At 32.5% G+C, this 26,466-nt stretch overlaps 1 protein-coding gene across 4 annotated transcripts in view; it reads right to left on the bottom strand.

Moving 5' to 3' along the window:
- The window catches only part of LOC105233638 (rap1 GTPase-activating protein 1), a 314,608-nt gene that overhangs the window by 85,873 nt on the left and 202,269 nt on the right, over nucleotides 1-26,466 (bottom strand). The gene's annotated exons all lie outside the window — the stretch shown is intronic.

The raw sequence follows: 26,466 nt of genomic DNA, 5'->3' as shown, positions 1-26,466 counted from the left end.
GACACTTTGATGACTGGCTGTAAAACAAATTTAGAGATCTCTGTTTACTTTCTAAAATTTTTTATCGAAACTGTGGCAAAATAGCAAAAAGTACATAAGCAAAAACGCACAAAAATTGTTAAATTTTTATAAAATTTATGGGTGTATGCGAGATTGTGGTGAATGCAAGAAATGTAGTAAAAATTTGCATGTCAACAACAACAGCTTTATTGTTACACTTTCAGAAAACAAATCGAAAAAAAAACATACAAACAAATAAAGCAATTAATAAATGAAAAAAAAATCGAAAATAAATTGACTCAATTTCGAATTGGTAAGCCTAGTTAACTGTCTTTAATTTGTTTTGACTTTTGCCGCAGCCACCAACCCCCTGCTTACACTAAAAGTATAGTGAATTAGTCAACCTTGAGTCCAAATCTATTCACGTTTTGTTTGCTCAAATCGATTTTGGTTCGTTGCTCTGCTATCGCGCCGCAGCACAGCGTCTTTTCAAGCCTTCAATGTTACTGTATATGGGTCTCTGCTTTAAAATCAGCTTAAGTCAAGGTTAACAAATGTATTTCATTTAATTTAGTCTATGACACTGTCTGCTGCCTGCTTTGCGCGTCGCTTTGTTTCTTCTTCGCGCATATCTTTTGGAGTTTTTTGCTTCGTTCAAGTATTCGGGTGATTATTTTGTGTACAACGCATACTTATTTGATTGATTGTTGGATTAAACGCCAAATTTGTTAAAACCAAATGAACAGCTATGTCTGTAATTAAGGTGGCGTCTGTTGGCAACAGCAGGTGGCGTTAAGGGCAATTTTTGCTAATTGAAAATTGTTTTTTCACATTCTTGTTGTAACCGAAGTGTTAAATATTAATTGAAAGACTAGTGTGAGCATGAAAAAAAAGATATTGAATAGGCTTTAATTTGGAACAATTAAAACACACGTGATTTTGGTGTGTTTTTGTGGAGTTAAATAGTGTAGAAAACTACTAGATGTGTAATATTTTTGGTGCCAGAGAAACTGAAGAAAAGAGAGTAAATGATATTTTACCTAATATAAAATAAATATTAATTTTTGAATAAAGAACTCATAGTTAAATATTTTTCGAAAATATTAAAAAAAAAGTCGTTGAAAATCTGCTTTGATGAAATACCTTGATAAAAAATCTGCTGGAAAGGATTTCTCTCAAAAATTTTGAGGAAATTTACACGAAATTTACACGAAATTTTTTCGAAAATTTTAATTAAAATATTTTTTTATTAACGATATTAAAGAAATTTTTGTCTTTTTTCGTAGTTTGCAAATTCAAAATATTTTTTGGAAGTTAACAAAATTCAAAATTTTTTTTGAAGCTTTCCGAATCTAATTATTTTTTGAAGTTTTCAAAATTCAAAACTTTTTTTTGAAGTATTCAGAATTCAAAACTTTCTTTTTGAAATTTTCAAAATTCAAATTAATTTTTGGAACTTTGCAAAATTCAAAATTTTTTTTTTTAAGTTTTCAAACTTTTAAACTTTTTTTTTGAATTTTTCAGAATTAATATACTGGTTTTTGAAGTTTTTAAAATTCAATATTTTTTTTGAAGTTTTCAAAATTCAAAACTATCCTCTTGAAGTTTTCTAAATTAAATTTTTTTTTGGAAGTTTTCAAAATTTTCTTAATTCAAATATTTTCTGGGAGTTCCCAAAATTCTAAAATAAAATTTTTTGAAGTTAAAATCAAAACTTTTTTTAAGTTTTCAAAATTCAAAACTTTCCTTTTGAAGTTTTCCAAATTAAATTTTTTTTGGAAATTTTCAAGATTTAAAATTTTTTTTTGAGGTTTTTAAAGTCCAAAACTTTTTTTGGAAGTATTTAGAATTCAAAACTTTACTTATGAAGTTTTCTAAATTAAAATTTTTTTGGAAGTTTTCTAAATTCAAAATAATTTTTGGAAGTTTTCAAAATTCAAAATTTTATTTGAAGTTTTCAAAATTCAAAATTTTTTTTGATGTTTTCAAAATTTAAAACCTTTTTTGAAGTTTCCAAAATTCAAAATCTTTTTTTGTAAGTTTTCTAAATTCAAAATTTTTTTGGAAGTTTTCAAAATTCAAATTTTTTTATGAAGTTTTCAAATTCGATTTTTTTCTTGAAGTTTTCAAAACTCAAAATTTTTTTTTAGTTTTTAAAACTCAATTTGTTTTCAGCTTCAAACTCTACACAAAACGAAAAAATACAGTACACACATACATTTTCTTACATTTTTGTTTTTAATGCAAAAACTCATAAAAAATTTAGGCTTCATGCACAGCAATTTTACAGCTACTCAATGGCATATAAATTAATTAAAATTTTTAATGAGCGCCAATGGCTTCCTCAGCAAGAATTTCAACACTTCCTCCGTCTAATTGTATTCATTTGAGCACATTAGAGGCTGCGCGTACACACATACACACATTAAAACACACAAACACATGAATACTTAGACGTGAGTCTGCCTACTTAAATGTTAAGATTTAAACAAATTATCTTTAAATTACAAACAATGCCATTGTCTGCCAAAAGACAATGAACGTACAATTAATTTCGTGCTCATATCAGAAGACAGCAAAGTGGAAAGGGCACACATGTCTTCAGCCGAAAACAATGTCAAACTGCTGCAATGCAAATTCGCTGATTCGAAGATACAATGAGCACTGTTACAACGGCAAATCAAATGTGCGGTTAGTTTTCTAAATGCTATTCTCCAAAAAACAAAAAGAAATAAAACAACCAAAACACACACATGCTGTTGGGAGACAAGGCAAAACTCGCAGAATTAGCTGAATAGAAGAAAAGTGTACGAAAGAATCTGTGCGAAGAAATCTCATTGTGCTTGAATTGAATATTTAATTTCTTATTGTTGTTGGGTTGGTGAGGTCCAAAGCCGCCGCTAGCTTTGACGTTTGAACCCCAACTGTGTCGGGCGAAGTGAAAATACGAGTGTACGAGCGTGTGTGTGCAGGCGACCAAACGAGCAAAAATCGCAAACAACTAAATTAGCAACGAAGAGTTGGAAGAAATCTTCTGCTTTTTATACACAATCTACAGACTTCTTATGTGCTATTTTGCCTTTCTTTCATTTCTTCATTTTTTGCCATTTGTGTCGGGGCTGGCTTTAAATGCTTTCGCATTTTTCGATGTGTAAATTGCGGCGTTAAAGCTGTTGCTTGAGTTGCTGGCGTCCACATGAATGCCTGATGACTCTGCGGACTGGGACTGAGGCATGCGACGGTATTTATTCAATTAGAAAAGATTCTGTGGCTGCAGACGTGACTGGAGGCAGCTAAAATGCCATAGTTGCCCGGTTTTTATACGTTTGAAATTACGAACGGAATATAGCACAAAAAGGTAGAAATGAGTGTGTTCATATACGAGAGTGAATCACATGGTCAATTAATGGTTAAATTAAGGGAGAGTTGTGATTTAAGTAGAGAAGTTAAGAATGTTTAAGAAATGTTGTCAATAATTGTTTATTGCTTGGACTAATATTTATTGCGGCTTGTTTGCCAAAATTTGGCGAGTGGCAAAACGAACAACCAACTGGCATAAGTCAAGCACTATTTTGATAAAGAATCCGGCACTCGCTTCGTATTGATTTTAACCAAATAACACAGCACTTTTCGGCAAGATAATAATAGTACATATTTTCATTACATGAGAGCAGAACTCAAATTTAGAGTATGAAAAGTGGCGAATCGAACAAACTGCTGGCATAAATCATATAGAGTTGTAATAGAAAGTGATTATACCACTGAAATGAGACATCCTTATATTAGTTTCAATTAGATAGCATAACTATTTGTTTACAAGAGATCAAAATTGAAATGCAGAAAGCGAGAAGAAGCTAATCGATCAAAAAACTGGTATAAATCAAATATGGAGGAATGATCCAATAATGTTGAAATGAAAAAGAATTAATAACGAGTTATTACACTCTTTTTTTGCATTACAAGGAAGTACAACTTAAATATAATGAGTAGAGAATAGGCGAATCGATCAAAGGACTGGTATAAATCACATAGAGTTGAAATAGAAAACAATTACACCACTTGAATGAAGTATGGTTGGCTTGTATTAGCTTGAATTAGATAACATAACTTTTTGTTAACAAGAGAGCAGAATTCTAATGCCGACAGCGAGAAGGGGCGAATCGAACAAACAACTGGCGTAAATGCATTTTGCTAACATGAGCAAATAGAGTTAGAATAATAAAGATTCATGAATTTTTCGCACAATTTTTTTTACTCAATTCAACTTGTTTGCTACATTCACAGCAATTTGAGGCAAGACAGGCGAGCTCACTAGAGAATTGGCGCATTGGATAGTCAAAAATATATATTTTTTTATTATTGATATTTTTTAATTTATTTTTTGTTTTCTTTTTTTATTAAAAAAATTTCACTTTTTTTCACAATTTTCCTCACTTACAATTTGCATTCGGTTTCGCACTTTTCACGCGCCCGTCAATTGGCAATTTTGTTGTGAAATGGCAAATTAGAGAGGGAGCGATAAAAGTGAAACAAGGAAAGTGTGCGCATAAATTGCCAATTACGAGTGACTTACTAACTAAACAAACAGTTAGCAAATTAACTAGTTGACTGCCTTACTGGCTTACTGTCGGCGCCGACAGCGCGGATGGATGCATGAATGACGGGCCAACTGATTGGCCGCAGACAAGGCGCTGAAATGTGTGTTTTGTTGTTATTTGCAGAAAATTCGCGGTATGTGGAGTCACGATTTACACCAACACAGATACATATGCATAAAAGAGATTTGTGTTTGTGTGCACTAAGCTTAACAACAACAACAACAACAACAGCAACTGCAAATGCAATTTACGCAACGGGATTAGCTGCTAAAGCGTGAAAACAACATAATTGGTTTTTTATGCGAAAAAAAATGTGGATTAACATTTACTTAGAAATGTACCGTTATAGCTGTGGCATGTGCAAGTAATTAAGGGAATGTGAAATTCTGCACTTTGCAATTGCAGCAGCAGACTACACTAGGAAGTAGTGAGTAACTGAGTGCACAGTGGTGGATTGGAAATGAAAACTACAATGACAACAACAAAAAGTGTTAAATGAATGTTGTTTGAATTATAAATCGAGAATAAGTATGTTAGCAAAGAATAGCTTTTTGAAACTTTTGTGATTTTTTGGAGAAAAAATGTGGTACTATTATGTTGACTGTAGCTGTATTAATAAAAATTTCAATATATATTTAAATTTACATCTCTTCTTCTTGTTATTCTTTTGTAAAACAAGTCTGTTAAGTCAAAAAAAAAAAATTGTGGCACTATTAAGTTGTCTGTAGCTGTATTAATAAAAATTTCAACTTTAAGCATAAATATATGTATATTAAAACATATATCTCTTCTTCTTTTTAATTTTTTGTAGAAAAAGTTTTCTAATCCAAAACAAAAATGTGGCACTATTATGTTGTCTGTAACTGTATTAATAAAAATTTCAACCTTGAGCGTTAATATATGCATATTTAAACATATAACTCTTATTTTTTTATTCTTTGGAAGAAAAAGTTGTATACATGATTTTTCTAACGGTAAATATTTGCTTCGAAAGAATTCTTTTGTAGCTAATACCATAAACATATTGGCCTTTTCTATAATAAGTGTCTCAAATGTATACATATTATATTTATGCACTTTCATATGATCTGTCGGCTTTTCGAAAAAATCCAAACAATAATAAGAAACCTAATAGCGGCAAGTGTAGTAATCTCAAACCCTGTGCAGTCGCTGTGAAAACGAACAATGAAAATATATGCGCAAACAATTGGAAATACAAAACGCTCAGCACTCAGCGTAATAGAAAAAACACGTCTAACTGACAGTCTATACTTTTACAAATCTAAAAAAAATCTACTATTTACATTCTAATGTGTATGTAATAGACAGAGGCTCGAGTGCCCTGTAGGAAAATCACGGCGTGCTGACATTGTGCGCAAAAAACTGAAAATTTCTGGATAGTGTTGCCACAAAAGTTTATAAAATATACAAAAAAAAAAAATACACAAAAAATAACGTTTACTTTGTTGATACCGAAGTTCAAAAGATTCCATGCATGAACTAGAGCATTCAATTTATATGGCAGCTATATGCTATAGTGCTCCGATCTCAACAATTTCTTCGGATACTGTACCGTTGCCTCGAATAATAATCCCTGCAATATTTTGTGAAAATATCTTGTCAAACAAAAGAGTTTTCCATACAAAGGCTTGATTTTGAGCGGTGAGTTTGTATGGCAGCTATATGCTATAGTCGTCCGATCCAAAAAATTTCTTCTGAGATTTTACCCTTTCTTTCAACAATAATGCTTACCAAATTTCGCTAAAATATCTCGTCAAATAAAAAACTTGTCCATACAAAGACTTGATTTTGACCGATCAGTCGGTTTGTACGCTATATGCTATAGTGGTTGGATCTGAACAATTTTTTAATAATCACATAGTTATTGTTATTTTTCACAAAAAGGAAGCAGAAAAGTGAAATGGTGCTGAATTTGCCGAAGCAAAAAATTTTCCTCGCAAGTTTTTCCTACAAGGTCTCTGAGTTACAGAAAATATATGTATATTATAAGCTTATATAGAAACACATAAACATATTTCAGCGTAGTAAATGTGAGCAGCTCTTCAATTTGTAAAATTACTTTTTATTATAAGCAACAACAACAATAGTTTTATCATATTTGATATCATTTTATGCAATCCAATCACTGGCGACAAGAGTAACATAAATAAAAACTATAGAAATATTATATACTCAAAGCAATTTATTGTTAACTGAGACAGCCTTCTGTTTCTAAATTAATTACTTCATCTTGTTTGGCTGCGGCTGCTTTGTGGCTGCTCGCCGCTCAAGGCCGTTGTTTAACGCGACTGTTTCAAGCGCTTCGCTGTTGTTTTTGTATGTGTGCTTTTCGAGTGGCAGCTATTTAATTACACTGTGACATTTTTAGGCATCCGCGCCGATCGAGTTGACAATCAAAATTGGTGCACATGGTCACCGGTCGCGCAATTTGTTGTTTGCACACCCTCAACGGTGCGGCTTGTGTGCCGTCAAAGTCGCGTTCTACGCGTTTGGCTTATTTGTGTGGCATTTTTCATGCGGTATTTACTTCAATTAAGCAACAATGCATTGAAATCGCAAAAATAACAAAAAAATCGCTTCTCAACTTCTCGGCCACACACAATGGCGCTACTGCGGCTGTGCGCATGCGTCGCCGTTTGCAGCGTCCATCAGCGTCTAGCAGCGAATGGACACGATAGAGAAGTGGCAAAAGAATGTGTAAGCACAAGTGGGTTAAGGTGTCGCGGCGCAGAATGAACAGTGGCCGTATTGAGACCACCAGCAGCAACAAAGCGGCAAATCGGCTTAAATGGTATTATCAGCGCGTATTTTCTAATTGTGATTGCTTATTCAGGTCTTTGCTTAATTATGATTTCAGCGAAATTTTGACTTTGGCACGCTCCACAAACGGCTATTTATAGACATATTTTTATCTAAGCGTCAAAACGCGTATACAGACTGACCAAAGCCCGCTTGAGACGCGCGTGTGTTGCATACCTTTGACGCATTAGAATGGCGTGTCTACTTGGACACTTAGCGTTGACACTCGCTCGGCGTATAGATAACAAAAAAATTAATGTTCAAATGTCCAAGCATTATGGCCTTGAGGCCTTGAGTGTGAAGGTGACCACTCAAGCACGTTATTTAAAACTTTCGTCGTTTAATGCGCACTGCGAAAATAGTTGTCTAAGCACAATCATGCTCAAGCACAAGCAAACATTTCGGTTAGTCTTGCCATATTCGCTTATACGCTCACCTTAATCGCGTTTTAGGCGCGAGTGCCATTGAACTTTGGTCTTCTGTGGCGACGCATATCGCTTTGACAGTTATTAATTAGGCTGTCGCAGAAGTCGATTTGAAATGTCCCTTGAGTAAACACATAGACGGAGTAATCGCTTTTAACACACAGCGCAAAGCTAACTGACTTTCACAGCACATCAATTATTTCAGCGCACAACTGCCTCTATCAGCTTAATTACATATAACTAAGTACATATGTAAGTATACACATATATGTGTGTGTATGTAGTAAGGATCCGTGTTGTACTAGCGCGCGCTTTCCGTTGCGCTTCTAAATTTCATTCCCAAGCGGGTCAAGTTTCCAGCTAAAGTACAAACTAAACCGCCTAACTACATAAATGGCTTAACGCTTGCGCTTTGACACAATTCACTAATGACGTGTTAAATATTTGCCAACGCATTAGCATTACTTATGCTTAACTCATATAGTTGACGAGCCGAGCATTCGCTACGCGAGTTGTGCCAACACAAATAAAAATGTGCTCGCATCTAATTCGTTGTGTGAGCCAGAGCAGGTCAGGTCACGTGTGTTTAGCCAAACAATACGGTTAGCAGTAACAAGGTAATTTGGAAAATTAGGTTCAATTTTTTGTTGAAGTTCTGCCAGAATTGATGTTGTTCTTCGAAGATAGCTTTGGATTACACTTTCGGTATTATGAAAACAATAGAGATTTTTTACTGAAGCCATGCTTCCCTAAAATTACATACAATTTTTATCGAGATTCTTCTAGAACTTACTTTATTCTCTGAAGAAGTCTTTAGATTCAGCTTATGAAACAAAGAAAACAAATCGAGTAAATTTTAGAAATATATATTTCATAAGCTGAAAAGATATTTTATCGAGATTCTTTCATAACTTAATTTTGTGCTTCGAAAAGATCTCAAAATTGAATTTCCGAATAATGAAAACAATAGAAAATGTGTATTATGGTTATGGTTTCTGTTGTATTTTAATAAAACTACTATAAAAACTCATGCAAGCGGTCAGTTGAACATTTAATAAAAAAATCGAACGGAGCTGTCGGATATAATGACCAATATATAACCATTATATACTAAAACACAACTTTTATACCAATATCAGTGTATGGTAACCTATATATAACCATTATATAACCAAAATGTTGGTTAAATGCGAGTGTATGATAACCAATATATAACCATTTTATAACCAAAACTGATATTTTGTTTCAATATAAGTGTATGATAACCAATATATAACCACTTTATAACCAAAATGTTGGTTAAATGCGAGTGTATGATAACCAATATATAACCATTATATAACCAAAACTCATATTTTGTTTCAATATAAGTGTATGATAACCAATATATAACCATATTATAACCAAAATTTTGGTTAAATGCAAGTGTATGATAACCAATATATAACCATTTGATAACCGAAACTCATTTTTTTAATATGTGCAATTTCTATTAAACGTTTTTCCTTCGTTTATAAACTTATGAAAAGTGATGTTACGTTATTTTGTATTTTAGGTGACGAAATGTAGCAGAAAACAATTAAAATTAATCAGTCAATATTATTGAAAAAATATGTGTGTAATATGAAAGCAGGTCCATATGAATATGTATTTACTGAAAATTATGAATAAGTCTGCGGATTTTCTAGCTGCTGTTTGTTCATAATAATAAAACTAACTAACTTTTCGGAGTACTGTAGTCATCAAGTGCTAAAATATTGGCGCAGCTGACTAAGATGCTTACATTTCCGGCTGTCCATTACTTTTCGGATTATTAATAACTATTTCAAAACTTTTTTATTAGCAAACCTTTTCATTTACTATTCAAATTAAGTGTATTTCCCTGTCCGGAATGAGCTAATCAATACTGTAATTAATGCATGCATTAAAGAACTCACTTCTAATAGGCACCAACACAGGCACGACGTCTCACCAACGGTGAAATCATAGACCATGTCGCCACAAATGGCGTCATCCCGCTAGGGTGTGTTTACAGTATACCTACACACACACATATATATATACCTTCATAACTCACTATCCGCATATATTTATTACTTTATTACAAAATTTGCCATTCTCTCGAAGTAAAGTTACATATACACTTATATATGTAAATGCAAGTGTATGCATATGACCTAATACAATATATTTTGCTGCTGTCGTGCCGCAAGACATCATTTCAAGCACGCTTACAAACTCGTCTACAATTACACACTCGCCTAAGCCATTCACTGTTGACCATTCTGTACCAGGCCATATTGCCATTATTTGGTTTCGAAATTTATGCTTGCTGCTTGTTGTTGCTGCTGTTGGTCATTAATAAAGCCGCCCATTAATAAGTTGTATATACATATATGTATATACACATGCGTGTATATGTCTGTGTTTATTTGTTTGCCTTTGCGGGCAAATCAAACTAATTTACTTAATTTTCCCACCAGTCTAATCCATGCCAATCAAAATATGCCAGCACACACGCACATGCGCCTATGTGGTGGGTGTGTGTGTGTGTAATTATATCCTTACCGCAGCTAAAGGCTCAAACACTCGTGTCAAATTAATTTTTAATGAATCATATACGCCCACCAACGAGCGACCAGCTCATTGAAACTTTAGACGCCGCTCAGCAGCGAATTTCATTAGGGTAATTTATGTTTACAGTTGTTTGAATGTGTACATGTGTTGTGTGTGTGTATTGGTGTTATTAAAAGCTTCATTTTAATAACCCACAAAAGCAAAGTTTTGTTTGAGTTGCCTACTTAATGAAATTTATGAGTTATTTATTGGTCATTGCGTGTATAGGCGAGGGTAGTTTCATTAGTCAGCCCTTACCACTTCCATATTTGTCTCTGATATGTTTTTAATTGTGCTTTTTAAAGAGCTACTAGAAAGCTTAGCAAAATTTTTTTAGAATTAATGTACTTTTTACGAATAACCTAATGAAAGAGAAAGCGTAGGTATTCAAGAACCCAGACCCAGACGAAAATAGGATGATCTGAAGAGGGTGTTATTTGCGGTTCATCGATGATGGAATATCAACCGAGCAAATCTATACTTTAAACGACTATTCCAAAATAAAATACTGTATTATTAATGATACGTTGTCATTGCATTTTAGGTGATGATGTATTAAGTTAAAAATTTTTTTTGGAAATTTTGAGTCACCTTATACTTCAGTGTAGCCGTAAAAAAATGTATCAAACATGTTTGCTTATTCACCTAAAAACTATACACAATTGCCGCACCAAGTTTGGTAAAGTAAAATGAAACCAAACAGAAAAGGATGTGCAATTAATCGAAATTAAAACCTGAATGCATATGTTACCGAAAATAACAGCACAGCAGGCAAAATTAAAGCAAACAAGCCGAATTAAAAACTCGAACAACAGCTTCAAAAAAGGTCAGATTAGACATATTAATAGCACATGTCAATATGTACGGCCATATGGGGGTAGACCCCAGTAGGAAATATTAGGCTAGTATTTGTTGATATATAAGCTATTTTACGCAATATAATACACTTAATAAAAAGTAAATGAGAAAAATTTGAGAAAATTACATACATATATGCTAAAGGAAATACCGTAGCATAATATGTGATTTTCAGTATGTCAAATTTACTGACAGCCGTAATCAAACTTATGAAAGCGGTTGTCTTTTGTTAAATTGCACTTTCAAAAGCTATTTATGACAACAAAATATGGTTAAAATTGACAATTTGTTGCTATTTTGTATGCATTTCGTTTCACTGCAAATACTTATAACAAAATTGCAGCTTTAACAATTTAACTAACTTCTTCGTCAGTCATTTTGACATAATGAACACCCCGCATTATAGTTTAGGTATTGTTTCAGGTTGGTTGATATATATTTAGCGTTGGAAAAGTAATGAAAACATAGAAGAAAACTTGTAATATTGCCAGTTTAGTTAATATTTGCCAATTTAATGAACTTTTTCGTCATTAAGTTTGACGTAATGAAGACCAGGCCTTACATTTCATTATATTTAAATATATTTAATAATATTTCATGCATTTTAAATGCGTTTTTCCACATCTAACAATAGCTTATTTAGCAGTGGTAAGAAATATATAAAAATATTGCCAACTGCGCAAATTTTTTGCGTCAGTAATTTTGACGTAATGCACACGGCGCCTTATAATCTATGTATGTGAAACTTTTTTCAATATCTAGCATTGACATGTTTAGTAGTGATAAGAAATGCATAAAAATATTGCCAACTGTGCTAATTTTTTGTGTCAGTAATTTTGACATAATGCACACAACGACTTATATTTTATGCATTCGAAACATTTTTTCATATCTAACATTAGCATATTTAGCAGTGATAAGAAATACTTATATAATAATAATGGCAATTTTTCTAATTTTTTTCGTCAGTAATTTTGACATAATGCACACGTCGCCTTATAATCTATGTATATTAAACTTGTTTTCATATCTAGCATTGACATGTTTAGTAGTGATAAGAAATACATAAAAATAATAGCAATTTATCTAATTTTTTTCGTCAGTAATTTTGACAAAATGCACATGGCGCCTTATATTTTATGTATTTTAAACGTTTGGTGAGAAAAATTTATTATTTAAATAAGTTTTGCTAACAATTAAGATTTTTTATTTAGTTTTTGATCACTTTACTTTAATAAAAGAGAATTTTATGCAAAAATTATTTTCAAAATAAAAAAATCGAACAAATCTTAACTGTCAAACAATTTAAAATTTTTTTAAGTATAAATTTTTAGTCGGATATTTGAAACTTACTATTTGTTGATTTATAATTGACATATATTTTATGTAATTTTTTGTCAAATATTTTGACACATCTTTGTAATCCATCTTTACAATAATACATACGATAATTTTATATTTTGCATAAAAAATGTTTATCTCAAATATTTCTCTTACCAGAATTAAATTCATTTATTCCAAAATAAAATAAAAAACAAAATTCGTTCTAATATTCCATGTCGTATCCATAGTACTCAATCGGTAAATATTTAAGCTCCACTTCGCGCAGCATGTGCCAATTCCGTTAATCAGCTGTCGTTGCGTCAACAACAGCTGACCAAAAGGAACATAGCACAAAAAGTGGCAGCACTGAATGGATTATTAATTTGAAATTGATCGGTGCACGAGAAAAAACGAAAAAAGGAAAAAAAAACGGACAAACGTTATGAATTGAGTAACGCTGTGAAAAAAACTGGGTATAAATTTTATATAAGCAGCTGGTTCCGGCGCAGGACAGCGCACGGCATATAAATATATTATTGCGTGCTGAACGTATAACTAAAGCAAAACGCTTGAAAAAAACAACAGCAACAACCATTTTCGTACGACAAGGGTAAGCAGATGAAAAGTGAAAAACACCTGACACGTACTACGGGGCAATAATATATGAGTGAGGGCAATTGTACATATGTATGTGTTATAGATATGTATAGTATATATGTTATAGATATATGTATGTATATAGTATATAATTTATATACACATGTACATATGTTACGTTAAATGTAGTTACTCGTCTACAACAAACACTCAGACAACTAATTAAAAAGCCAATCGAATAAAATATGCACACAAAAAAATTATTCTACAAGGTTGGGGGAAAAAAACCGTTTAAAATAAATGAAGTAAGCGGTTAAAAACAAATATGTAAATAAAAATAAAATATGCGACAGTTGTGTGTTTAGCCGCCGGTAATGGGGACTTCGGGCTAATTGAGGGCACAACTCGTATTTGTGCAGCTGTTGTCACTTTGATGGCTTACAATAAACACTATCTATAGCTTTTTCAAATTATCTAGGTATGTAGGTATACCAGGGTATTCAAATGAGTTGGATGAGAGGGTAATTGCCGAGCACACACGCCCGCCACGCGTATGCCGGCACGATAAGCCCAAACATATTGGTAATTTCTCCGCGTATTGATTAGTTGTCGAGTTTTCCTTTGCACAGATAAATACTTACATACATAGTGTGTGTGAATGTATGTTTGTGGGTGGTTACGTATGTACGTATTTGGGTCGCAGCAAACAATAAATAATATGTATATCACTAAATACGAAATGGCATTACTATTGAAAATGGACCCAATAAAATATGATCACTTATTGAATTTGTTGTTGAAGTTTATTGGCAGTGAAAAAGTACTGTTATATGCGACATACATATACATATATGTCTGTATGTACATATGTGTGTATGTATTGCATGTATGTAGTGCACATGGCTGTCTATATTAACTAGTTTGAAAATATTCTCCTTCGCATGGGAAAGCCAAGAACCTGGAGACTCGCTGTCAAACTTTGCTTTTAGTGCGTAAATCGCAAATTTATTGCCCGAAACTTTGGTCAAAGCGCTGATATAATGGATTAAATTGATTATATATTACAATACAAACATTACGATATTATATACAATTATTTTTACCAGCTTTAAGCATGCTTCAGCATACTTTTTCAGTTTGTCAAATTCAATGACAGTTATAGTCAAAGTAATGAAAAAGGTTGTCATATAATTTTTTATAAATTTTTTTATTTGTTTTTTGAATATCAATTTATTACAAAAACTAATTTTTGGGAACAACAAGACAGCTGACTAACAAATTTTACATTTTTCTCGAACTACTTAAAATAAATATAATTTTTAGAAGGCAAACTAAATTTATTTTTTGTCAATAAATTTGTCATAATAAAAGCGGCGCATTATAAATATTTATTGATACAATAATTTGGTATTGAAAATTGAATTTACTTTTTTGTCAGTAAATTTGAAGTAATAAAAACAGAGCAAAATATCTGAAACGATTTAAGAGAAAATATTTAGTATTAAAGTTTGGCTATCATCTGATTAGATTTTTCGAAATTATGGCAGCACTTACAAATAAAATTGTAGTATTGTCAATTTAACATTTTTGTCAGTGAATTTGTCGTAATGAAAACTGGGCATTATTTTTTATGTATTTTAAATGCTTTAAAAAGAAAATATTTTGCTTTATTATTTGAATTTTTTAAAAACGTGAAATTCGAAATGGTATTTTTGTCAATATAATTTTTGTCAGTGAATTTGACATACTAAAAACCGAGAATTATATTTTATATGCCTTAAATGAAAATATTAAGCTTTAAAATAGCTGGAATTTGGAAAACACATACATTAAAAAGTTAAAGTTTTGACAATTTAACTAATTTTTGTGTCAGTAAATTTGACAAAATGGCAACCGCGTCGTTTCTTTATGTTTTTAAACAATTCAAGATGAAATATGTAGCATTTCAATAAATAGTATGATCAAATTGGACAATTACCAAATATTTTTGTCAGTAAATTTGACAATATGAAAGCCGTGTATTTTATTTATTAATCGTTTCAAGATGAAGTATTTAACATTTTAATAAATAGTATGGTCAAATCAACAATAAATTATATTAAATTTGCTATATGTTACTATAAAACAAAAACTGTCATTATATATGACCGTAGCTATATAGAGTTTTTATATCAAAAAATATAAATATGTACCTACTTGACCAAATTTTTCTCATATTCCTGTTGTTGTGCTTCAATTTAAAGAGAGAACTAAAAGTTTTGCGTAAATTTTTGAAAAAATTATGAATTGCCACATTTTTTGACACAATCTATACGACAATGTTATGTATGTATGTAAATCGAGTTCACCACTGCCTTAGAGTCGCCATCAAGCAACTAAAGAGATAACAGTAATACTTATCGGCTCAAAAATATGCTAAAGAACAACTGAAAACGCAAAATTTATTTTTCGAATTTTATATTAGACTTTTTCTTACTAAACTAACTTAAAGACTTGCTATATTAGCCTGCTCAAATCCAATAAATAATCATATTTAGCACATTATCAATACTATCACATTTAATATCTCATTTACAACGTGCTTAACAGACTTATGCAAGTCTGTAACAATCAATTCATTTATGTGACATTAATTTGTTACCTAAAAGCTTTGCTGAGCGCATGGAATACAACAACAATAATTAATGTATTGGCTGCGGTGGTGTGGCGCAACTTCTACTAGGCAATAAATTCAGCAAAATTAATTAATGAGGCGTCTGGGAGATGCAGAACTTACACTAATACGAACATATATATTGTATGTATATACTTTCTGACTGCTTATATACCTAAAGTGACTGCTTATATACACAGAATATTATCACAATCGTGCAACAAAAACTATGCACTTGCAACAATATGCAGATATCTAGCACAGCCAGAGCTAAGAATGTTGCAAAGTGGCATTTGAACGGCTTTTCCACCGTTAGACAGCCTGAAACATGCACCAGCCACTGTGTAGTCTAATGCGACAAGCGCAGACAAATTGTCAGCCAAAAACTTGCAGCATAAACAGGTCCCTCTTCAGATAAGCGCAGTATGCACACCATGAAGCAACCGCCTTTCCCTTTTCGACCAAACATGAGATCGACAGAGGACGACCGCCGCATGAACATGTTTTATAACAACGGTAAAAACACCAATGCACATACTGCCGAACAACTTGCCGCTACAGAGCAGTAGAGCGCAGTGTGGTGCAACGAGTTTAGATTGGGCAACAACTGCGGCCGCAACGGCAGCAGCAACAACAACGTAATCGGCTTTATCGACATTTTGCTGCCAGCCAACAACAGCAACAACTTTTATTTTTTTTGTGTTTTTTATCATTTGTGGTTGCAACAAGTGCGCGAGATGCAAATGTGTTGGCAGTTGTGCGCAATAAAAATGCAGTGGCCAACATTACGGGCGGCAAGTTGTAGCTAGGGAGTTATATAGGTGTATGTGTGTATATGTAAGCATATATATTTGTGTATATGCATGTTCGCGCATCACTAGCAACAAGATTACGCTGCATAATGGTGTGAAAATATGTAGTAAAACCGTTATTTTTGCGCTAACAACACAACAGCAACAGTGAATGCAACATTAAAAACCGAAAAGCAACAACAACACACACACATACTTCGCATCCACATAGCCGAGCATTAACTTTGACGCTTTGTGGTAGCCATCAGCTTGGCTGAGTGTCACACATTGACAGCAAGCAGGTAACGTCATTAAATGCAGGAAGCATATGTAAAAAGCGCAACTTTGTTTATGCCCGTCCATAAAGCCGGAGCGAAATGTGTGTGTGGAAAAAATGGCGAAAAACCCGCAACAACTCATCCAGCAGTTCGGTTTGGCCAGCAATTATAAAGATGTTTAAGCTTAAACCACATTTTAATTGAAGTCGTTGTTGTTGTGCGTGGAGGATTGTGTGGGTTGTCAACGGGCTTTGAACGCATGAGCTTCGAGACTTAGTTGTGGCATGCAATATTTTTGTCACTGCAAATTTACGGAGAGTTTTTAAAGCAATTTTTTATTTGTATATTTTTCTTGCCATCAAGAGAAAAGTTGTTTAGAGGAGTTAACGGTGTTAAATGCATGGGAATTAGTAGATAATGCGATCAGCATAGCACATCAGTTTAATTATGTGCACCGTTTTTTACATACTTAATCACATAGATACCTCTACACTTAACCACAAAAGTGAACATACGATGACAATTTTTCGATTTTCTAACAAAATAATTAAAAGTTTAAATTTTTTTTTATGCAGTTTTATTAAATTTATTATTTAAAAGTTTGAAAAAACAAACATAATAGTTCATTGAAAGTAAAACGATAAATAAAAGCAAAAATTCAAAATTCATTAAAAGGAATTGTCACATAAGTGTACATACGGTGTTAGGAAAAAACTTTAAAAATAAACAGTTAATATTTTGTATGGCCTCCTTTGGCTTTAACAACTTCGAGTAGACGAGACGGCATAGACAAAGCTAAAGTTCGAGTAGTTTCCGGCGATATTTTATTCCATTCGTCAACTATAATAGCCTTCAGATCCGATTTTGATGTTGCACGCCTTTTCTTAATCTGTTTCTTCAAATGATCCCACAAATGCTCAATAACATTTAAGTCAGGAGATTGTGGCGGATGTTCCATCTTCGATTTCACGTTGTACAACAACCATTCCCTCACCAATACAGAAGTGTGCTTCGGATCATTGTCTTGAAGCATGATAGGCTCACCTGGCAAATCAAGTTTCTCGAGACTTGGAATGTAGGTGTCCTTAAGAATATCAATATACATATGTTTATCCATTATTCCATCGATAAATCTTATGTGTCCGACACCACTAGCCGCCATACAACCATACACCATCACAGATCCTCCACCATGCTTAACGGTGGGAACAATATTTTTTCGTTGCAGCGATGTATTTTTTTTACGCCAGACTTTGGTGTGACCATCGTTGGAGAAAACATTAAATTTACACTCATCGGTGAAAATGACACGTTCCCAAAAGGTTGGATCAGTTTGGTGGATGTTTTCGTATTTTTTTGCGTAGCTAAGCCGCTTAGCAATATTTGCATCTCTTAACAATGGTTTTCTTCTCGCTACTCTGCAATCAAAATCATGCTTTTTTAAACATCTTCGAACGGTTTCAGGATGCACATCAACTCCATAATCATTTCCGATGCCTTTCGCGATATTAACGGCATTTTCCCTAGGACAAACGTTGATTGTACGAATAATTTTCCTTTGCATCCTCAAATCCAGTTTAGGTGGGCGACCAGGGCGAGGCTTATTTTCATAGCTACCTGTCTCATTAAAATTATTAACTATCACCTGAACTGTTGATTTCGATAAATTTGTAATTTTTCCAATTTCCCCAAGGGATTTTCCTTCGCTTTTGAGTTTTATTACGACTTTTCGTAGATCTGACGATGTTTCTTTTCTTTTTAACATTTTGCACTAAATATAAACTAAAGATAATGTTTTCACGGCCGCAATTACAAAAGAACTGACCACGCAAACCCAAAAAAATTCATAAACAAAAAACAAAATCAATTGCATAACGGTAAATCAAATATCAGTAAAGCGTATGTACACTTTTGTGAGATTCCATAATATGGGATTCCCCTTTTTCATTCGTTTTTTATGCAGTGCCAATAGGAAATTGGTAGTTTCGTGTTGTAGTTAGTGGTACAAGACGAACAAAAATAAAATGCATTTAAAAAATTATAAAATTTGTGTTATTACATTAGATAATCGCAAAATTGCTATCGTATGTTCACTTTTGTGGCTAAGTGTATAAAAGCGAAAATAAAAAGGGAAGTTATTGCGGTAATTACAGCAACATCATCAGCATCTCTCAAATGTTTTTGTGTTGCAACAGCAGCTGAGACCTCTCAAATGACTACATAATGCACACCTGCAGCGAACTCAGTGGTGAAGGTTTGCAAGATAGCCATCGCTAACAACAAAGCTGTTGCAATCATGTTAATTAGCGCGATAATCTATTTTATAGGGTGAATTTGAGAGTTTTCTCAGTTTTCTCAGCGTTTGAAGAAATATACTTTTTAAATGCAGATTTATCGCGGATGAAAATAAAATCAGTAGAAAGTTTTTAGAAATTTTTTTCAAAATTTTTTTTGGCTCCAACGGTTTGCTATTTTCTATTATTTTATTTTTTTTTATTTTTCTTTTAATTTCAAATTTTCCAATGCAAAAAAAAAATATTTCAAATTAATTTCAAAAATTTTATTTTTTAATTCGATAATATAAAAAATAGCATAGTATTTCGTTATAAACTGTACAATTTTGAAGTTACATAACCTCAATCAATATTTTTATTTCCAAACTTCTTCTTATCCAATTCAAAAACTAAGAAAAATTTCAAAATTTCTTATTTTTGGATTTAAAAATATAAAAAATAGGAAAGTATTTCCAAATTTGCTAGATATTTAATTTTTTTTTTATTAAAAACTTCTTATTTTCCAATGCAAAAAACAAAAGAAAATTTAAAAATTTCTTATTTTTCAATTCAAAAATAAAAAAATAGCAAAGGATTGCTATATTTGATGGATAACTAATTTTTATATTTCAAAATTTCTTTTTTCCGGTGCAAAAAACAGAACAGAATTTCAAACTTCTTATTTTCCAATGCAAAAAACAAAAGAAAGTTTCAAAATTTCTTATTTTCCAATTCGAAAATGTAAAATATAGCAAAGAATTGCTAAATTTGCTGATTAATTAAATTTTATATTTCAAAAATTTATATTTTCCAATGCAAAAAACAAAAAAAAAAATTCAAAATTTTTTATTTTTGGATTTAAAAATATAAAAAATAGCAAAGTATTTCTAAATTTGCTGGATAATTAAATTTTGTATTTCAAAATTTCTTATTCTCCAATGCAAAAACAAAAGAAAATTTCAAAATTTCTTATTTATTCAATTCAAAAATATAAAAAATATCAAAATATTTTGAGTATTTCGGAATAATTAAATTATTTATTTCAAAACTTCTTATTTTCCAATACAAAATAACAAAAAAAAATTCAAATTTGTTTTAAAACTTCTTGTTTTCAAATTCAAAAACAAAAAAATTCAAGTTAATTTCAAAACTTCTTATTTTTCAATGCAAAAAAATAAAAAAATAGCGAAGCATTTCTATTTATGCCTTATAATCTTTCACTTACATAACCTCAAATTAATTTTCATTATTTTCAAAATTTTTATTTTCCAATGCCACTATAAATTTCTTATGCAATGCGCTTTTACTTACATAAATAAGTAATCAAAAGTAATTACTTTCTATGACAAACACTTTTATTTTCATTTTCAATTTGCGCAATCATAAAAACATTTACAGTAATGATTTATCGCAACACACCCAAACTAACAGTTATGATAAGCTACAAAGCCAATAAATTGCAGTTGGAGAGGGAACTTGAAGCTAAAGTTTCGTTTTAGTTGAGTAACATAAATAATTTTTCAAGTCATGTAACAGGCGCGCCTACATGAAAAGCAACAAGATTGAAAAAACAAGAAAAGCAAAAAACTATATGTATATAAACCGTTATAGGTATGTATGTATGCAATTATGTGCTGCATATATAATTTTCTTTCTTAATTTCTTTAAGCCGTGCAATAATTCATGAAAATCTGCCGGCGCAGCTACTTTCGAAAATAAACCGCAACAACAGCAATTTTCAGGAACAACAACAATAATTTGCAACGAAAAAGCTTATAATCACACAACGCACAACATTTCTGACAAAATTGCCACATTATTGCTTCCGTTATTGATGTGCCACTCGCTGTTGTTGTTGTTGTTGCTGTTGTTTCCAGCACTTTTTTATTACAGCCGCACAATTTTGCAACAAATTATGATTCATATTTCTTTACTACCACACAAACTCGGCAGTAAAAGCAGTGAAACGTGGGAATGTGGCACACAAAGCGCACATACCTTTATTATAGGAACGCATATACAACAACAAACATGATAAAGTTGCAAATATTTTTCGTATAAAAATACAAAATATTTTGACAGCTAAATACACTAACTTCTCAATAATACCCTTAGCAGGGAGGAGAGTGGGCAGTGTGAAAGTCTGTTGTGGCACGACGGCATAGCGCACCTGCGACGCAGCGCTGATGTCATACTCGAATGTTGCAAGAAGCGGAAAGTAAAGCAAACGGAAGAAAAATTAAAAGTTTTTTCTACGCTTGTATTTACATAGCGGTATATTTGTATGTTTTTTTATATATATTTTTTTTTTTGTTTTTGTTGTATTAGTATATGAAACAACAAATATGCTGGTGACTGCGAACATTTCTCAACGAAATCAACAGCGTTCCCGATGTCATTGTTGGGCCACTTTACTTCCGCCGTCAATAATGCGCTCATTGTCTTACTTTTCCCAGCAAAACAGCAAATTGCCGGCTCCCACCGGCACAAGAAATGACTCAAAAAGGGCTTCGGCAATGTTAGGGCTTGGTTGCTGGTGCTGGTGGTATGTATTACCAACAACAACGATAGCAGTCACAACAGCCACTTGATAGCCGCAATTTGCTGTATGATGAGCCAAGACAACAGCTGGCGTGGGTCGTAGGAACATATATACGAGTGTATATATGTATAATAAGCACATATATATACATATACATATGCAGGTATATAATAATCAGCGTCGGCGAGTACTTGCCACTCAGCCACTGCTACTTGGCATACGCTCTATTAGTCAGTTTGGGAAATATATTAAATATATATGTATATATATGTATGTATATATATTTGTATGTATGTGTGTTTTGTATGTATGTATGTACATCTTGCGTACCTTTCTACACCCATTGTCAGGAAACGGTATCAGATTTCCTGTGCCATCTTCTGCATGCTCCTTGCACTCTGTATTCCTGCTGCTTGTTGGCAACAATGTGCAACCGCAAGGCTGCCTACAAGTATGCTTGCCACATGTGCTACTTATAAGTATGGATATACAAACATACATACATATAGAAGCAAAAAATGAGTAAAGTCGCCTGGGAAATTATGGCATGCCATATTGAAGTGGGAATGTGGAAAATTTCTGTTAGTGAAATTGCAATGCCAAGAAGAATATGAAGCAAAGCGTATAGCAGCAAGTAGATTTAAATAAAAAATATGGTAGTTGGAAATTGAACTGTTACGTTGGAATTCACAGCTATATAACAGTATAAACACATGTATACATATGTCTATAGCACGTATATAAATATATATCCATTAGATTGCAAAGCCCTTATTTGATATGCAAATGCAGCAATTCCAACATTATCGTTTTAATCATACGCGGCTTATTTGCTAATTCTGCTTTATTCTTGCTCAAATCCCTAAACTTCAGTTCCCATGAAACCTTTCCCTTATTACAATTATTACAATGAGCAACAATAAAATGAGACACAAGTTAATTTAGCTTGAGATTTCACACCATTATTAATTGCTTGCAACGAAATATTGTTGCAAGCTGCAATAAAATATAATAATTTACTTTTATTGCTTGAGATTTTTGCATAGAATGGGCTGAGAGAGTCAACATAAGGCTTAAAAGGAGCACAGCATGCAAGCAAGAGCGGCTTCACTGGCGCTCTACGAGTGAACTAGTTGCGCGTTTTACGGATTTCTATTAGTTTTTTAAAACAAAAACTGCTCAAAAATCATAAAAATTTGTATTATAGCTGTAAAAACCAAATTTTACTAATCATGAACTAGTCCTGAGTGATTAATCAGCAGTATAATCGAATTTATAGTAAACATCACTTTGGAAAATAAGAAAAATCGGACGCGTTGAGACCAAACTCTGTATAGTAAATTGAAAAAAATTGGACGTATTGAAACCATAGTCTTTTTAATAACTTTAGAAAACATTTTTGCATTACTCAGTAATGCATTTCCAACTCGGTGTGCTGATAAGTATGATAGAAATACTAAGGAACTGATCCAACCTTTGCTACCTCACACTCAAATGTTTGCTTTGTGTCCATTCGCTATAGCAGTATTGTTAAATTCTATATTATTTGTTCAATTTAAATTCTTATAATTCTTATAATTATCATTGAATTACAAATCAAATACTGTTATCGCTTAATTTCACTTTAGCCGAGACACGCACCACAAATGTGAAGTGATAAGTAGTCGACAAACCATCAAACGAAAGTGATAGCGTTAAGTGACACTTTGTAAGTGTTTAATTGAAAAAATATTATTAATTAAGAATTATTTTAAGTTTAAAGATAAGAGGAAACGCGAATTAGTCAGACAAAGAAAGAAGGTAATGGAAATTGAACTCAAAACTTCTAATATTTTCTAAGTGTTTTAAAGAAATATTCAATTAATGAATTGCTTTTGATATCATATAACGATTTCTACTTAAAAAAAAATGGAATATAACCATGTAACGGTTTTATTAAAAAAAAAACACAAAACAAAAAGCAGAGAGTGTCAATTATATTTATTTAAGCGGTTACATGGGTTTACGAGTTTCAGAAAATCGATATTTTTTTATTGGCTTATTAAATTTTACAACACCTCTAGAACATTATTCCAAGTTTTCAAGTTGATCCAAGCAATAGTTTCGGATATACAGCTTTGAGATTTATGCGCTCGAGGCTAGCTAGGTTAAAAGCGACGTCTTTAAACGCGTTTTTTTCGAGACTGTGTTTTCGAAGTCGTTTCACAAGATTTCTCGAGAACTACTCAACCAATCTTCATGAAATTTCACACAGGCCTTTGAGATATAGCTCTTAAAGACCTGCACGAAGGATTTTTTTCGATTATAACTATTTAAAAAAAATGTTTCGTAATTTTCACAGAAATTTTCTTTTTTTTGTTTAAATATCTGCCAAAAATTAAATTTTCATTTCTTTTCTTTGTTCCAAGTTCTAAGTTAAGATTTTAACTAAAACACGTATTTTTTCACTTTAGATGATTCTGTAAGGAGTTATCCTGCCAACGCAGGCGCATCTTTTTTCCAAGGGATCACTGGAAATGGCGGCGCAATGGCCGAGTTTAAAATATTTTTTTCAAAAATTTCAGGATTTCTTTATTATTAAAGTATGTTTGTAGCAATAAAAAATTCTAATAAAATATTTAATTTTTTATGTGAGAAAAATATTGTTGAAAAATGGCTGTTTTTTACCAAGGAAACCCATGTCAAACCCTAAAAAACCTCAAAATATAGAGGGTATCATTTTTATTAGTTCTAGACCATGATAACTTGTTCTGCAAGTGTAATGGGTAAAAATTATTTTCGCATATTTGAAATGTGAAAATTTTTTAAATGTACTTTTTCTATGATATTTCCAAACTCAAACCTATGTATTTGCCATGTAACTTTCAAATATCTGCACTTGAAGAAAAACAATCGAAAAATTTCAAAATTTTTTAATAGGGGTATTCATACCAGCTTTGTTAATTCGTTAGTCGTTACTGTAGTTTTTTGCGTGAGTTTTGTTTTTGTAAAATTAACAGATTATCATTTTACCGAGTAACGAAGTACCAGACTGGCAAGCATGATAGTTTTCTCGTTACTTGGTAACATCAACTGTCTTGTTTGCGTTGTTGCCTCAAAAGTTAACTTAATTCATTGCGAAAAAATACATTTGCTGTCTAATTTGATTAACAAGTTCGGTCTGAATACCCCTAATATTTCTAATATCTTCACCCGAAAAAAAACTAACGGAAGATTCTAAACGAATTTTTTTCCAAAAATTTTCGAGAATGCCAGCAAGAACTTACTTGACTTCAGACAGCTTAACAAATGCTATAGTTTTGCGTATATGAACCGTTAATACGATATTTTGCAAAATACATACCTGCAAAGAAAAGAGAAAAATTTTGTAAATATTTCACATAAAATGACATAAACATATGTATATTCAAATATAAACAACATAAATTTCAACGAAATATAAAACCACGTGACCGCACTAATATACCTTGAAAATCATTTTTGGGTTCGTTTTGGTTAGCATTGAAACCACATGAAAAGCTGAAAAGGGAGCAGTGGTATACGAGTATGCCCAGCTAGAGGTCAGCTTTACGCGTACTCTCAAATACCTAATAACATTTTTACATGCATATAAGCTATATATGTATATACAACTAAACTCTTTCATATGCGCATTTCTAAACCCCGCAAACGCCTTTGTAGGGATCGCTTGTGGTTTCCGCTAAAAATTTCGCACTCGCATAAGCATAAATGTACGCGTGTATTGGCCAAACTGAGGCACATAAAAAATACTTTTACGCCAAATTTCCTTAACATTTTCATATTCAATCATATGAATATTAACGCGTTGTTGGGCTTAGCGTGCAAATAAAATATGCAGACCTGGTTGGATTTATTACGAAACCGCTTAAAAGGATTTTGCGGTACTTGGCGCCTCGTGGGTGCGCTATTGTAACAGTGGATACACCTGTGTATATATATAAGTATAAATGGATGTATATATATATATATGAATATTTGTACATATGTGTGCAAGCTTCCATGTGTGTGTAGCTGAGGGACTTAACTTTTCAATAAAGCCGCTAACTTTTTCCCCCCAGATGTCAGATCAGTTTAGAGCAGGTTGTGTGCTCCCTTTGACACACACACCTGACTCATCGGCTTTGAAAGTCGTATGGGAATCGTGTGGGTGTGTTAAAGTTCTGCACGTGCGGCTAACTGTTTCCCCTCGACATAACACCCGCATGCTTTGTGCAATTGATACCGCGGCTCAACGAGCTTTTCAACCATTCAACTAAAACTTGGGGGAAGGCGCGTGCATGCGCTTCAACGAATACTTGAACTGAAAATCATATTACGTTAAGCTGCCCAAGCGCTGATGCTAAAAGCCAGGCAATTTAAAAAACTGCAAATATTTAGCAAAAAATTTTAGCTGGTTTTTTGGCTGCTGCGTTTGCGAGTTATAAATGTGTGATTTGCTGGAAAAAATGGGTCAGTTGTTGGATTCAGTGAAAATGAAATAAATGAAATCGTTAGCTGTCGAATATATGGTGGAAATAGCTGGCAAGTGAAATATTGCAATGCAATAATAACAACAAAACAGTTGTTGTAGTTGGCAGTGGCAACAGGAAGACAGCTGTTTGAACAAGTGCCACGCTGCACATGCAGTTCGGCGCTGGATTACATAGCATAATATATAACAATATACATATG

Source organism: Bactrocera dorsalis, chromosome 1 (genome assembly GCF_023373825.1).
Source record: "Bactrocera dorsalis isolate Fly_Bdor chromosome 1, ASM2337382v1, whole genome shotgun sequence".
NCBI lineage: Eukaryota > Metazoa > Arthropoda > Insecta > Diptera > Tephritidae > Bactrocera > Bactrocera dorsalis.
The sequence above is the reverse complement of the archived record's forward strand: the minus strand, read 5'-3'. Positions and strand labels throughout refer to the sequence as shown.